This window comes from Lytechinus pictus, chromosome 15, assembly GCF_037042905.1.
Source record: "Lytechinus pictus isolate F3 Inbred chromosome 15, Lp3.0, whole genome shotgun sequence".
In the NCBI taxonomy this organism is placed as follows: Eukaryota; Metazoa; Echinodermata; class Echinoidea; order Temnopleuroida; family Toxopneustidae; genus Lytechinus; species Lytechinus pictus.
The window spans coordinates 13,550,841-13,560,603 of NC_087259.1; positions in this window are offsets into that span (position 1 = coordinate 13,550,841).

Here is a 9,763-nt window from a genome sequence, read left to right on the forward strand (position 1 = left end):
TCTTGAGTGAATATATATATTTATAGGCCTATGTTGTACGGCGACTGGGCTCATATTACTGCTCTGTGTAGGTACAAGAAGTGAACCTCTTGATGTCTATGCTGTAAACACTGTTCAGTAAACTTATTAAGCAAGGATATGAGATACATTACGATAGAAAGAATTAAACTGGGTACCATAGGCCATACTTGACTATCATGAAGTTCTAAAGTAAGAACAAAATGGTAATCTCCGGAGTATGTGATAATCATGGACTAATGGAAGCCTATAGTTCTCCTCTATTCTACCATCTTTTATGAGGTTTAATAAAAAATCTTCCATTAAGTACAAATGATAGTTTTTTAGGAGGGGGGGGGGGGGTGGCTGGTATTGGAGGAAAAAAAGAAAATTAAATATAAAAAAGAATAAACAATTAAAAAAGGTTTCGCTCCAAGATGAAGGTAATTTCTAATTTTAGCATACCAATCTGATTTTCCAGGGGTGCTGTTTAGTGTAACCCAGCACCCCTGTTTCCCATGCAGGGCCATGATCTAAGAGAAACGACCCAATGTGACCCTCAGAATAGAATCCCGCAAACATGATTTTTTTTCCCCGTCAGGGGGGGGGGGGGCTAGCATGGTAAATAATGTAGCATGGATAGAGAGTCTTTAGCCAGGCCAGGCTTTAGCATTGCTCGGGCCTATACCACCTGCCTTATAATGTGATACACTTAAATGAGGTACACAGAACCAAAAAAAAAATCAGGAGTAAAAAGTAGGTCCATGGTATTCACATCACATCAGAATTGCTGACCTTGAGTGCACGCCTGTAGACATCCACGCATTCGACTGCAGATGTCATTATCCACTTGTTCCTATCTGTTTCGAATAGAAGAAGTCATCACAAAGCGTGCAATATGATTCGGGAACAATAGTATAAAATAATTCAGTATTTCACTCACCTTGCACGTTTGAACGATCAAAAGTTGTACGAGGCATGTTGATGTGCTTCCTTGTTCCTCAAAGCTGATCCTCAAAATGACCGCTTTTTATCGAGATGATTATAATACTCAACCCAAATTCCGGTTTTCCCCTTCTTTTGTTGATACCCAAATGGACCCAAATACACCAACACGTGCGATCTTCTATCCTTAGGCGTGACGAGCGCACACACTTTTTTCCACCACTTAAGTTATACACTGGATGTGTACATGTAATTACAATGCGCTATTTCGGCGACATTCGTTCCTTATTTTGACTCTCTTTCCTCACCACGACCACTTTGCGATATTCCTATCCCGCTTGGATGTGTAACTGAATACGATGATGACCCTGATATGCTCGAAAGCATTCATTTACATCCAGTGTGTGTGATTTGTGTGTATAAATCCTTGTCTCGACATCCAGCTATCGATAGTTTAACAACATGCTGCGTATCGTCTGCTCAGCGAGGGCAACACGGAAGTAAGATCGCTGGGGGAATATTCCTTTCGTTTCCGTATTCTTGAAAATTGTATATTAACGATTTGGTTCCCACTTCATAAAGCGGTTCAAGCAAAGAAAAACGTAGTCTGAACATTTAGTCCCTCATTGTAAATATTAATCTTGGTCAAGGTCCAATATTGTCCTCTTCGTCGTCTTCGATTCTCCAGCAGATATATACACATCTTCCTTGTACAAGTTCAGTTTCGAAAACGATACTCAAAGAATTATTGATAGGTATACAGCCCGCCCCCCCCCCCCCCTTTGAGGAGGATTAAAGAGGGTAGGGGTAACAAAACAAAGATTGCAAACTGTTGACCTTGTAAGTGATCTTTTAGAAACATTTAGGAAACGTAAAGGGTACTTTATAGGCCTAAAGATGCAAAGATTTGCTGAATCGCTGAATATTATTGTTTTGAAAATTAAATATATATATTGTGCATGAACCTATATATACTCTGCTTCGATAACGCATTACTCTGTGATTTGTTGTTATAATGTACAGTTGAAGTGGAAACAAAGACATTCAAAGCAAAATCAGGTGTGTGTTTTTTCCCCCTCTGATATATTGTGTGAAATCAACCTGTGTTAAGTACAAATTTACATTTTCCTCTTCGAATACAGAGTTTTATCTGACGAATTTCTTGAAAGATAAGTAGTTTTACTTTCTCTAGCAAGTAGCAATGCATTCTTTTTTTATCGAGGATAAAGCTACTTTCTAAAGTGGTTCTTTTTGGAATCCGGAAATTCATTGTGTGGTCACTTTTATTGATCAGATGGTCAGTTTATTCCCATTTCGATCTCCTTTTATTTTCTTTTAACGTAACACACTCGATATTTCTTGTAATGATTTTTACAGACTGATAATATTTTAAATCTATATCATTATTTTTGGGGTTAAATTATATATATACACACATATATATATATATATATATATATATATATATATATATATATATATATATATATATATATATATATGTATATATATATATATATATATATATATGTTTATATATATATATATATATATATATATATATATATATATATATATATATAATATAACATTTCTTATTTATTTATATATTCTTATTTATATATATATATATATATATATATATATATACATACATATACATATATATAAACATACATATACATACATATATATATATATATATATATGTATGTATATATATATGTATGTATATGTATGTTTATATATATGTATATGTATGTATATATATATATATATATATATATATATATATATATATATATATATATATATATATATATATATATATAATAAGAATATATAAATAAATAAGAAATGTTATATTATATATATATATATATATATATATATATATATATATATAATATAACATTTCTTATTTAAAAGGTCTTAATGTGAGGCTAAGTTGTTTGCATTGTCTTTTGAAAGATTGAAATAAAAGGCAAGTTTGGGCATGAATTGGAAGGTTGTTAAAAATCAGTGTGCCCTGATAACAAAAAGATAGTTTTTTATAGTTCTGTACGTGCAGTTGGGATAAAAAGAGGTTTATTAGCAGCATTATTTTCTAGTCGTACAATAAATTGGCCTATTCAATATTAGCTAATCCCATGTCTTTATCATAAACGATAGGCATGTATATTAATATTGCTTGGAGAAAGGTGTACTGAAAGAATACTGTGATCTTATTTTTATTATTCATTACTTAGCACCTTTTTCTTTTCACCAGTAGCAGTTGGCACATTTAATTTCTCAACTATCTAAACAAACTCTTTTAATATTCTGTTTCGAACTATTTTTTACCGTCACTACAGTGGAATAATTTTCAATGAAGACTTTTTAAAGCTTTGTTAGAGGTTCAATGATATTTACGATATTGGACTATTATTCAAAAAATCTAACATTTAAATATTTCTCCGTCACATCCTTTTTTATCAATCGAAAGTTGAACCGGAGGACCATATCAGGGCCCCGTCTTAAAAAGAGTTGCGATTGATCCGATCAATCTCAAGTATATGGAAATCCATCAATGTCATAATTTTTTCTTTTGAAAATTTCCTCAAATGTCCTTTGAAAACTAAAAGGAGCACACTGAATTGTCAAGGAAACAGTAAATGTATGAATATAAGTCATTTCTAGAAATATTTTGAACAATAACGTATTTACATGTTGACGTTGCTGGCTTTCCATAGTTGCGATTGATCGGATCAATCGCAAGTCTTTGTTAAGCCCCTTTCACAATTGACGTACGACCTGTTTACGACCATCTGCAACAGTTTTTTATTGTTGTTGCACGATCGATCCCTTGGTGTCTTGCGAGCACTCGCAGTCGTTGTAGACGGTCGCACGAACTCGAGGTGGTCGTGACTGGTCGCATCTGAACTTTGAACATGTTCAAAATCCAAACGCGATCAAATACTATTGATTCACTCGCAACAGGTCGTACCATCGGTCGGGCGATCATCGTGTGAGTGTTGTTCAACGTTGTACGACTTGGTGCGAGAGCACCACTCGGTATAGTCGCATTTAGTCGACTGGAGGTCGTACAACACTTGCACATGTGCTGGAGACCTACAGAGACCAGTCTTGCGACTGGGTGCGATAATATAAGACTGTTGCAAGACCGATCGAAATTACGGCTTACAACATTCCACTACCGTTGCATTCGCATGTATGCGACCGTTCAGCCCCTTTCACAATTGACTTCCGACCAGTTTACGACCGCCTGCAACAGTTTTTTTTTTTGCTGTTGCACGATCGATCTCTTGGTGCCTTGCGAGCACTCGCAGTCGTTGTAGACGGTCGCACGAACTCGAGGTGGTCGTGACTGGTCACGGCTTACATCATTGCACTACCGTTTCATTCGCATGTATGCGACCGTTCCACTCGCAATCCCTCGTGCAACACTCGCACGTGGTCGCACGAGCACAATAAGAGCATATGCGACTTACTCGTGCAACGGGGTTTACTGCCTTGTTTTTGTTGTACGACAGCTGTTGCAACTGTGAAAGCCTCTGTGCGACCTTATGAGATGACTAGCGATTGATGCCTGTTGCGCAGCCTGTCGCACGACCAAAAGGTCGCAAATGGTCGTACGTCAATTGTGAAAGGGGCTTAAGACGGGACCCAGGAGAGCTCCTCCGAGGACAGATTAACGCCCTCTCCCGGTAATGTTATTATAGTGTCGGGATTTGTTATGGAATCCTCCAAGCGATTTTCTTTTGAATTTGTTTATTTACTTATGAGAAAGACATAGAAATGTTGTACCCTGAAATATTCGTCTCTTTCAATGCTTAAGAAGTGGTTTCATACCGGGGGGGGGGTCTTTTATGTCAGGTACTCGCCACGTGTTTACATTGATTTTTTTTTTCAAAAATCTTCCGCGCATAGGCCCTATCATGATGTTTTTTTCTATCGAATCTTAAAAAATATACAATATCCGCATAAAAAACACATTGGTAGAGGGGTCATTATTATGTTAAAATGTTGAAAGTCAGGAGCTCGTCAAAAGGTGTTCCCTCTTACACTAGAGGATATTTATGCAACACGAAATAATATAATACAACATTCACTCTAAAAAGATTTAATGTTAAATCAACACTTGAAAGGTTTGGTCCCACATGCCCTTACGGATGCAAAGCGGATGCAAAGCGTAAATATGTTGCCATCAAGATTAGGTTTATATAAGTCTATGGTTGCCATCCGTTGGAAAACGCTATATGGAGTATATGCATCCGTTACTCATCGCATACGCGTTACGTACGGTGAAAGATGAAATGAATGATCTTTCACCTCATGAAGAATTATGTCCATTGCACTCATAAAAATGCTTATTTGTAGACTTTATATATGTCATGTTACATATATTATATTACATAAGAAATATTTTTTTCATAAATTTGTGAAACATAATTTGATTAGGGCCTATGTGTTCATCATATTCATGGTGATCGCATTGTCTGTTTAATGGGATATATATTTATGTTGTGCTAAAACGTCCCGTTTTCAAGTCAATATACACCAAATATATTTCCTCGCACTTCGAGTTATTGTTTTATGTGGTGACATAATGTTTCTTTTTCGTGACTATTTAGAGTATTTGCCCCCTTTTAAGGTCTGGATATAAAACACTTCCAGTGCGTGCTTACATTCGCATTTAGTGGATTGGTGAGATATGTCTGCTCTTCATGATTTCCTAAAAATAGTCCTTAAAATGTTCACTATTCTGGACTGAATATCAAGAAAGTTCAGCTCGCGCTTCGCGCTCGCATCACTTGGTTAGTGAAATACGTATGGTCTTTGTGAGTTCCTACAAACAGGCCTTAGAATGTCCCCTTCAGGTCGGAATTTCAAAATTCTCAGCTCGCGCTTCGCACTCGCAATATTTGATTAGTAAGATACGTATCATGTTCATAAATACAATGACTACAAAAAGTGCTTCATGTGTTTAGGTGTAATTCAAACAAAATCCGCATGCAAGCGCTTGGTGCTCACATTAGATGACTACGGTGAGATATGTATGCTCTTCAGTAATTCCTAAAAAATAATCCTTAAAATGTAACTGTTTGGGGTCAATATATACACAAATTTCAGCTCGCGCTTCGCGCTCGGATTGTTTGTTTAGAGACAGGTACGTATCATGATTACAAAAATTTGCTTATAATGTCCCTTTTTGGTCAGTGAAATACATATTCGTTTAATGGCACAGTCCTTAACATGTCTCTATTAAGTTAGTATACTTGGCAATTGAGCGCGCGAATTAAGTGACTCAAAATGTTTGCTGGTGCCCCCATAACGTGACCCAGTGCACTGTCCACTGCAGCGGAACAACGGGAAGAGGGAGAAAATATGAGGTATACGTACATGGAACGTCTATACATCGTTAGTAGCGCGGAAATGGAAAGGATATAAGCGTATGCATCTGCATGGTATATAAAGTATTGACCCCTTCGGAGCTTCCATCCACTTCTAACCCCTTTCATCCGCTAGGCTTCCGATGAACATCCGTTTAAGGCTTGGTCCCACTGCACTTACGGATGCATAGAGGATGTAATACTGAAAAGAATCTTGCCATCCGTTCGAAAACGTTATGTATCCGTTGCGTACTCTTTGCTTACGTGTTTCTTACGCTCTATATCCATCGACCATCCGTCCACTGTGATTTCCTTGTTCGCCCATTTTGTCCATTGTCTGGAGCGGATGAAAACGGATGGAACCACCCCGGAATTTTCCTTGTCCGCTGTATCCGTTATGAATACGTTTTGCGTCCGTCAGTGGGACCAGGCCTTTACATCCCCGCTAAATACTACCAACGTCGGTTATTTTCTGTTATGTTTTCTCAAAATTTTTGATAATTTTGTCCTTTTCTGGAGCGGATGAAAACAGATGGAACCACCCCCGATAATTTGATCGTCCACTGGGTCCTTTCATGAAAACGTTCTGTGTCCATCGACCAGTGGGACCTAGTAAAAACGTTTTTCGATATTGTATCAAACCTTGTATAAAGCTGAATCCAGCAACATTAAGTGCTGGGTCGCGTTTTAAAGTGCTAAATGCAAGTTTTGTAAAGGTTTTTCACTCCTACTGCCATCATCTAGCATATCCGATCCCCATCGCGGGGATCGCAAAGATCTAACTGTTATTGCAGACAAACTGCCTCCTGAAAGTAAAAGTGTGACAAAGCTTCTGTGACGTCACGATTAGGCCGCAAAGAATATTACGGAACAACCGGTGGGAGATTTTTAAGACAGATACGCCGAACAGAAGAAATCTGTTTCTGTTTTATGGTAACTGCCGTGGGAGCTCGGCAGGACAACTTTTTGCTGGTAAACGCCATGCTGGTATAAAACCAACTACCCATATAGGAAATATTTTACGCCTAGGTTGATCAGTCATAATGACTGACATTATAAACGACATATATTACTCTCGGGCCGTTTAATCAAAGTGGAGACAAAGGCGGAGTAGGGATTCGAACTCACGTTCTTGCGATTATGAGTCCACTGCTCTAACCACTGGACCACACGACCCGTGTCCTTCAACCACGAGAGATACAAGAACGAAACGGGACTTTTTAAATTAATCTAGAAATTAAAAGGTAAAAACACCGACTACGAAGTAGTAAAAAAAAAGTAGCGAAACGGAAGAGCGGAATCTGTAACCTTTGCCTTGAGGAGCAATTTTCATGAAGAAACACACTCTCAACAAAAGATCGGAGCTAATCACACTATGCAGACTCTTGCATGAATAAAAAGTCACTTGGACATCAGATCAGGGAGTATATATACTCCCAACTCCCTGATCAGACCGCCTGGCGTATGTTGGGGATATTGGGGGCCTTTTTGAAATAAAATTCTAATATCGACTTTGACATAATATTCAATAAAAAAACACCATATTTCACGCTTCCCGTTTCACTATCCATTCCTTTTCTCCCCGTCTTTCTGTTGTTTTCATGGTCAGGTAATTTTTATTTCATTTTTATTTATTATTATTATTTTTTTTTTGGGGGGGGGGGTCGCCAAACCTCACTTGTATGCCCCTGGCACAACACATTAAAACATTGATGATAACGATTTCCTATCTCCTTTAATGAAATACAAAAGAAATTAAAATAAAATATGTTTGGATTAATTGGCAGCGCAGCGATGCTGATACCCCGCAAAATCAATTCAAAATTTAATTAGTTCCCTTAAGCATGGCATCGACCCTCGTTACCATGGTTTCGGTGTTCTTTCATTTGCTTAATTGGCATCATTCCTGGGGACAGTTTCACGAAGCTGTTCGTATAAAGTTGCGCACAAACGTACTAGGCGAACGAAACTTTCATGCCTAACATTACGAGAAGCTTAGTGAAATTGTTTTTGCTTTCTCAGCAAAGGTTCCATAATGCACAACTTAAAATTAGTATAGGCCTACAGCGCCGAAAAGTGAACACATTTATTTTTCTGAAGATTTACGTATCTATAACCAGGCATAAAACTTACATATCTTCTCATTTCAATCTTGGCAAAATGGCCTAATATTACTTGAGACAAAAAATACAAGTCAACATTGACGTTAACTTGTAATGTATCTGCATACCTCAACGAAACCAAACGGAGGAGAAATAAGATTGGTTTGAGAAAAAAATGAATGAAAATTATGTAAACAATGATTTCGTTTCGACGAAAAAAATATAAATATTGAAAATCTGTCGGCCCTCCATGTCTAATATAGTATTTCAGAGTTCTTCAGCCTAAGCATTTTAGAAGACCAATACAATTTTTGTATCATAACGATCAATGATCAATGAAGAAATCCGAGAATATTATACTGCTTTAAGTGTTACACAGTGTGTTCACAGCCTGTTCACATTGTAGACTATATATGTAGATGCGATACACACTGTTTGTCATTGTGTACAGCTCCACAGTTTAAGTGTTCACAGTGTTTTCACCGAGTGTATAATGCAAATATGGAAAACACAGTGTGTTTAATTTGAGCATTTTGACAGTATCAATATGATCTCACCACACTCTAAAAACAGAGAGTAAACATTTACCCAATATTGCTGGGTTAAACGATTTTTATTTTCTTTTTCCTCAATATTGGGCAAAATGCATGTTTGAAGGGTAAATTTCAACGCAACATTGCGTAAAATTTACAAAATATTTGGCACCCAACAAACATGCATGTTCCCATTTTACCCAATATTGGGTTAACTTTTATTTTAGAGTGCACACTCTAAAAAATATTGGGTAAAAATGCTCCATGGGGGGTAATTGTGTGTCCAACCAACATTGGGCATTTCTTTTGGGCATTTTTTAATATCCAGTGTGATGAAAATTTTGCCCATTCTAAAGTAATAGCTGCTTATTTTAGACCTTACTGGACAATACGCTTCCCGCATTGGGTAAAATACTGCCCAAAATTGGTTGGACACATAATTACCCTCGTGCTGGTTAAAATTTTACCCAATATTTTTTTACAGTGCAGGTGTTAAACACTGTGAACACAGTGTGAGATACTTTACAGCGGGGATGTCTTGGATATACAAAGTCAATTTGTGGCAGACTAATTTAGATTAAATTCCATTGTATATGTATGAAGGAAAAATTGGCAAGTTTTGAAGAAGTAGGCCTATGCATATTAAAAAAGGGGGTTTTCGAGAAAATCACCTTGCAAATTGGATGTATACTATTATAATCAATGCCAGAGGGTAAAGCTTTTTGCGTTTCAGAAGTCTTCATTATTACCACCCCCACAGATTAATCATCTAGGCCTAAAAACTTGTACTTCT